Source organism: Leucoraja erinacea, unplaced genomic scaffold, assembly GCF_028641065.1.
Source record: "Leucoraja erinacea ecotype New England unplaced genomic scaffold, Leri_hhj_1 Leri_846S, whole genome shotgun sequence".
In the NCBI taxonomy this organism is placed as follows: Eukaryota; Metazoa; Chordata; class Chondrichthyes; order Rajiformes; family Rajidae; genus Leucoraja; species Leucoraja erinaceus.
In genome coordinates this window covers 1-7,154 of record NW_026576780.1, presented here as the reverse complement: position 1 = coordinate 7,154, position 7,154 = coordinate 1, and positions in this window count along the sequence as shown.

The following is a 7,154-nucleotide window of genomic DNA, read 5'->3' as shown; positions in this document are numbered from 1 at the left end:
CTTCTGTGTTTTTCCCCCTCAGTTGTTGTATGGGGAGGAAGGCAGCGGCATCAGCCCGTTGGGGCTAGAATGCACGGGAGGAAGGCTGAGCTCAGTTGAGTCTTGGAAGGCTGAGCTTGGGAGTCTGAGCAAGCCTCCCCTGCCCCGACCCGCATCCGGACCGCCACGGGGTGAAGCATGCAGACTCCACAGAGACAGTGTCGGTAGTTGCCTTGCCCGGAGACATGCCCTTCGGCCCTTTTCTCCGTGTTACCCCGGGCTTTCTGCAACACAGAAAGCTTGCACTGTTCTGTACTAGATATTGCATTTATTGCGTTTGTCATCACCGTATGTACACTGTTTGCTCTGGTGGCTGCGAGTGAACGGGGGTTTTATCGCCTCCCGGTCGATCTGCAGAACAACAAACTAATGAAGCATCGGGAACATAGTTCTCCTGGGTTGCTGCAGGCTGAAGCATCAAACTACTACCCTGTTGAACCCCATCAATCCCACAGCACAGAAACACACAGCCATGCCTATCGAAGCTAGTCCCACATGCCCGCGCCTGGCCCCGAACCCTCTCTGCCTTTCCCACCCATGCCTTTAGAAAGGAGATGAGGAGGAATTTCTTTAGCCGGAGGATGGTGAATCTGTGGAATTCATTACCACAGACGGCAGTGGAGGCCAAGTCACCGGGTATTGTTTAGATTTTAGGGATACTGTGCGGAAACAGGCCCTTCGGCCCAACGAGTCCTCGCTGACCAGTGATCACCCCATACACTAGCTCCATCCTACACACATTAGGGACATTTATACAGAAGTCAATTAACCTATCAGCCTGCACGTCTTTGGAATGCGGGAGGAAACCGGAGCACCCAGTGAAAACCCACGTAGGTCACGGGGAGAATGTACAAACTCCATACAGAGAGCACCCGTAGTCAGGATGGAGCCCGGGACTCTAGCGCTGTGAGGCAGCAATTCTACCGCTGCACCACCGTGCCACGCCTTTTAAAGCGGAGATTGTCAGGTTCCTGATTAGTATGGGTGTCAGATGTTATCGGGAGAAGGCAGGAAAATGGGGTTGAGAGGGAGAGATAGATCAGTCATGATTGAATGGTGAGGCAGACTAGATGGGCCGAATGGCCTAATCATAATCGTACTTTACTAGCCAAGTATGGAAGATGTCTGAACCGACTGCAAACTGGGGTCGGGCGGTCAAGGGTGACAATGCACAAACGGGGCTACATCGAGGGTACAACAACCTGTGACTATGGTACACAGACCCAGACAATGCAACACCTACTGCCATGCCCATTGCTGAATAATCCATGTACTACTGCAGATCTTGCACTTAACACTCCAATAGTGCAACGATGTGTTGAGCAGTGGCGAGCCACTATATAGCATAAGAACACGGAAGAAGCCAAGTATGTTTTGCAACATACGATGAATTTGATTTGCCATGCAGTCATACGAATATAAAGCAACAAGCCACACAAAATACATTTTAACATAAACATCCACCACAGTGACTCCTCCACATTCCTCACTGTGATGGAAGGCGAAAAAAAAAGTTCAGACTCTCCCTTTCTTTATTCTCGGGGCACTTGAACCTTCCGTTGTCGGGGAGATATATAACCATATTACCATATAACCATATAACAATTACAGCACGGAAAAAGGCCATCTCAGCCCTTCTAGTCCGTGCCGAACACTTATTCTCACCTAGTCCCATCTACCTTTTTTCACACAGAGAGTGGTGAATCTCTGGAACTCTCTGCCACAGAGGGTAATTGAGGCCAGTTCATTGGCTATATTTAAGAGGGAGTTAGATGTGGCCCTTTTGGCTAAGGGGATCAGGGGGTATGGAGAGAAGGCAGATACGGGATACTGAGTTGGATGATCAGCCATGATCATATTGAATGGTGGTGCAGGCTCGAAGGGACGAATGGCCTACTCCTGCACCTAATTTCTATGTTTCTATGTTTAGACCACTCAGACCATAACCCTCCATTCCTTTCCTGTCCATATACCTATCCAATTTATTTTTAAATGATAAAATCGAACCTGCCTCCACCACTTCCACTGGAAGTTCATTCCACACAGTTACCACTCTATGAGTAAAGAAGTTCCCCCTCATATTCCCACTAAACTGTTGTCCCTAAATTCTCAAATCATGTCCTCTTGTTTGAATCTTCCCTACTCTCAATGGAAAATGCTTATCCACGTCAACTCTGTCTATCCCTCTCATAATTTTAAAGACTCTATCTAGTCCCCTCTTAACCTTCTGCGCTCCAAAGAATAAAGACCTATCTTGTTCAACCTTTCTCTGCAACTTAGGTGTTGAAACCCAGGCAACATTCTAGTAAATCTCCTCTGTACTCTCTCTATTTTGTTGACATCTTTCCTATAATTTGGCGACCAGAATTGTACACCATATTACAGAATTGGCTCTCCAGCAGCCCGTTCCACATGCCCGCTACGCTCTGATGTTTGTGGCGCGCTATCCAATCAGCGGAAAGACTATACAAGCAGATTTTGTACAGATACATAATATTGGGTATAATGATTAATGCAAGTACATGGATAGGTGAGGTTCAGGTCAGGACCTTCTTCAGTCTGATTGTAGTTGGGGAAGGAAGCTGGAAGGGATGTGAGGGTGGGACAAAGCCTCAGTTGTACATCCTCCAACCTCATGTACAGTATCCGTTGTTCAAGATGTGAACTCTTATACATCGGCGAGGCCAAACGCAGACTGGGCGATCGTTTCGCAGAAAACCATCGCTCAGCCCGCCTGAACCAACCTGATCTCCCTGTTGCCAAGCACTTTAATTTTCCTTCCCATAACCACATAGACCTTTCTGTCCTCATTCTCCTCCATTGTCAGAGTGAAGCTAAACACAAATTGGAGGAACAGCATCTCATATTTCACTTGGGCAGCTTACAGCCCAGCGGTAGGAATATTGATTTATCTCACCAGGGAGCCCCCGCATTCCCTCTCTCTCTCTACCCCTCCTCCACCCAAGTTGCACCAGCTTCTTGTTTTCACCCTGCAAACATTAGCCTGTTTACTTTATCATTGGCACTTCTTTGCATATCTGTCATTCATTGTTCTTTATTGTGAGGTTATCCACTTTGGTGGCAAAAACAAGGGGGCAGATTAGTATCTCAATGGGGTTAGGTTAGGTAAGGGGGAGGTACAGCGAGATCTGGGTGTCCTTGTACACCGGTCACTGAAAGTTGGTGTGCAGGTACAGTAGGTAGTGAAGAAAGCTAATGGAATGTTGGCCTTCATAACAAGAGGATTTCAGTATAGGGGTAGAGAGGTTCTTCTGCAGTTGTATAGGGCTCTGGTAAGATCACATCTGGAGTATTGTGTACAGTTTTGGTCTCCTAACTTCAGGAAGGACATCCTTGTGATTGAGGCAATGCAGCGTAGGTTCACGAGATTGATCCTTGGGATGGTGGGACTGTCATATGAGGAAAGATTGAAAATACGAGGCTTGTATTCACTGGAGTTTAGAAGGATGAGGGGTGATCTTATAGAAACATATACAATTATAAAAGGACTGGACAGGCTTGATGCAGGAAAAATGTTCGCAATGTTGGGCGAGTCCAGAACCAGGGACCACAGTCTTAGAATAAATGGGTGGCCATTTAGGACTGAGGTGCGAAAAAAACTTTTTCACCCAGTGAGTTGAGAATTTATGGAATTCCCTGCCACAGAGGGCAGTGGAGGCCAAATCACTGGATGGATTTAAGAGAGAGAGTTAGATAGAGCTTTAGGGGATGGTGGAATCAAGGGATATGGGGAGAGGCAGGTACGGGTTATTGATTGGGGATGATCAGCCATGATCACAATGAATGGCAGTGCTGGCTCGAAGGGCCGAATGGCCTCCTTCTGCACCCATTTTCTATGTTTCAATGTTTCTATCTCTTCACATCACCATCTACACTGTGCCCTCCATAATATTTGGGACAAGGACCCATCATTTATTTATTTGCCTCTGTACTCCACAATTTAATATTTCTAATAGAAAATAAATCACACGTGGTTAAAGTGCACATTGTCAGATTTTAATAAAGGCCATTTTTATACATTTTGATTTCACCATGTAGAAATTACTGCAGTGTTTATATATAGTCCCCCCATTTCAAGAGCACCATAATGTTTGGGACACAGCAATGTCATGTCAATGAAAGTAACATGTTTAGTATTTTGTTGCATATTCTTTGCATGCAACGACTGCTTGAAATTTGTGATTCATGGACATCACCAGTTGCTGGGTGTCTTCTCTGGTGATGCTGGGGTTCCCGGGTAGGGGAATCCAGTAATTATGCGGGTTTCAGACCACAGGATTCCCCAGGAAAGGGGTTAAACGGACCGGAACGGTCAGCCTGGGGCCGGTAGGGGTTTTCCCTCCGATAATATACACGGGTGCTGGGATTCCCGGGGGAGGGGAACCACCAGATATTCGGTGCCCAGACAGCAGAGGTCCCCAAGATATAGGGAAAATCGACCCAAGTGGTCTGTCCTGGTGCCGGGAGGGTTCCTTTCCGGTAAAAATAAATAATGTGGAAGTTGGCCAGGATGGAGGCTTATATAGAGGAGGCTCAAGATAGATACACCCTAACATCAGGAGATATGGCAGTGTTAACATAGAAACATAGAAATTAGGTGCAGGAGTAGGCCATTCGGCCCTTCGAGCCTGCACCGCCATTTAATATGATCATGGCTGATCATCCAACTCAGTATCCCGTACCTGCCTTCTCTCCATACCCTCTGATCCCCTTGGCCACAAGGGCCACATCTAACTCCCTCTTAAATATAGCCAATGAACTGGCCTCAACTACCCTCTGTGGCAGAGAGTTCCAGAGATTCACCACTCTCTGTGTGAAAAAAAAGTTCTCCTCATCTCGGTTTTAAAGGATTTCCCCCTTATCCTTAAGCTGTGACCACTTGTCCTGGACTTCCCCAACATCGGGAACAATCTTCCTGCATCTAGCCTGTCCAACCCCTTAAGAATTTTGTAAGTTTCTATAAGATCCCCTCTCAATCTCCTAAATTCTAGAGAGTATAAACCAAGTCTATCCAGTCTTTCTTCATAAGACAGTCCTGACATCCCAGGAATCAGTCTGGTGAACCTTCTCTGCACTCCCTCTATGGCAATAATGTCCTTCCTCAGATTTGGAGACCAAAACTGCACGCAATACTCCAGGTGTGGTCTCACCAAGACCCTATACAACTGCAGTAGAACCTCCCTGCTCCTATACTCAAATCCTCTTGCTATGAAAGCCAACATGCCATTCGCTTTCTTTACTGCCTGCTGCACCTGCATGCCTACCTTCAATGACTGGTGTACCATGACACCCAGGTCTCGCTGCATCTCCCCCTTTCCCAATCGGCCACCGTTTAGATAATAATCTGCTTTCCCGTTTTTGCCACCAAAATGGATAACCTCACATTTATCCACATTAAACTGCATCTGCCAAACATTTGCCCACTCACCCAGCCTATCCAAGTCACATTGCAGTCTCGTAGCATCCTCCTCACACCTAACACTGCCCCCCAGCTTAGTGTAATCCGCAAACTTGGAGATATTGCCTTCAATTCCCTCATCCAGATCGTTAATATATATTGTAAATAGCTGGGGTCCCAGTACTGAGCCTTGCGGTACCCCACTAGTCACTGCCTGCCATTGTGAAAAGGACCCGTTTACTCCTACTCTTTGCTTCCTGTTTGCCAGCCAGTTCTCTATCCACATCAATACTGAACCCCCCAATGCCATGTGCTTTAAGTTTGTATACTAATCTCTTATGTGGGACCTTGTCGAAAGCCTTCTGGAAGTCCTAGATACACCACATCCACTGGTTCTCCCCTATCCACGCTACTAGTTACATCCTCGAAAAATTCTATAAGATTCGTCAGACATGATTTACCTTTCGTAAATCCATGCTGACTTTGTCCAATGATTTCACCACTTTCCAAATGTGCTGCTATCCCATCTTTAATAACTGACTCTAGCAGTTTCCCCACTACCGATGTTAGGCTAACTGGTCTGTAATTCCCCGTTTTCTCTCTCCCTCCCTTCTTAAAAAGTGGGGTTACGTTTGCTACCCGCCAATCCTCTGGAACTACTCCAGAATCTAAAGAGTTTTGAAAGATTATTACTAATGCATCCACTATTTCTGGAGCTACTTCCTTAAGTACTCTGGGATGCAGCCTATCTGGCCCTGGGGATTTATCGGCCTTTAATCCATTCAATTTACCCAACACCACTTCCTGACTAACCTGGATTTCACTCAATTCCTCCACCTCCTTTGACCCGCGGGCCCCTGCTATTTCCGGCAGATCATTTATGTCTTCCTTAGTGAAGACGGAACCAAAGTAGTTATTCAATTGGTCCGCCATATCCTGGTTCCCCATGATCAACTCACCTGTTTCTGACTGCAAGGGACCTACATTTGTTTTAACTAATCTCTTTCTTTTCACATATCTATAAAAACGTTTGCAGTCAGTTTTTATGTTCACTGCCAGTTTTCTTTCATAATCCATTTTTCCTTTTCTAATTAAGCCCTTCGTCCTCCTCTGCTGGTCTCTGAATTTCTCCCAGTCCTCCGGTATGCTGCTTTTTCTGGCTAGTTTGTACGCATCATCCTTTGCTTTGATACTATCCCCGATTTCCCTTGTTATCCATGGATGCACTACCTTCCCTGATTTATTATTTTGCCAAACTGGGATGAACAATTTTTGTAGTTCATCCATGCAGTCTTTAAATGCCTTCCATTGCATATCCACCGTCAACCCTTTTAGAATTAATTGCCAGTCAATCTTGGCCAATTCACGTCTCATACCCTCAAAGTTACCTTTCTTTAAGTTCAAAACCATTGTTTCTGAATTAACAATGTCACTCTCCAGCCTAATGAAGAACTCAACCATATTATGGTCACTCTTGCCCAAGGGGCCACGCACAACAAGACTACTAACTAACCCTTCCTCATTACTCAATACCCAGTCTAAAATAGCCAGCTCTCTCGTTGGTTCCTCTACATGTTGGTTTAGATAACTAACCCGCATACATTCCAAGAAATTGCCAGTCTCAGTGATCACAAACTATATCTAATCATAATGGCTATGCACGTCAACATCCACATTATTACGAATACTCCTTGCA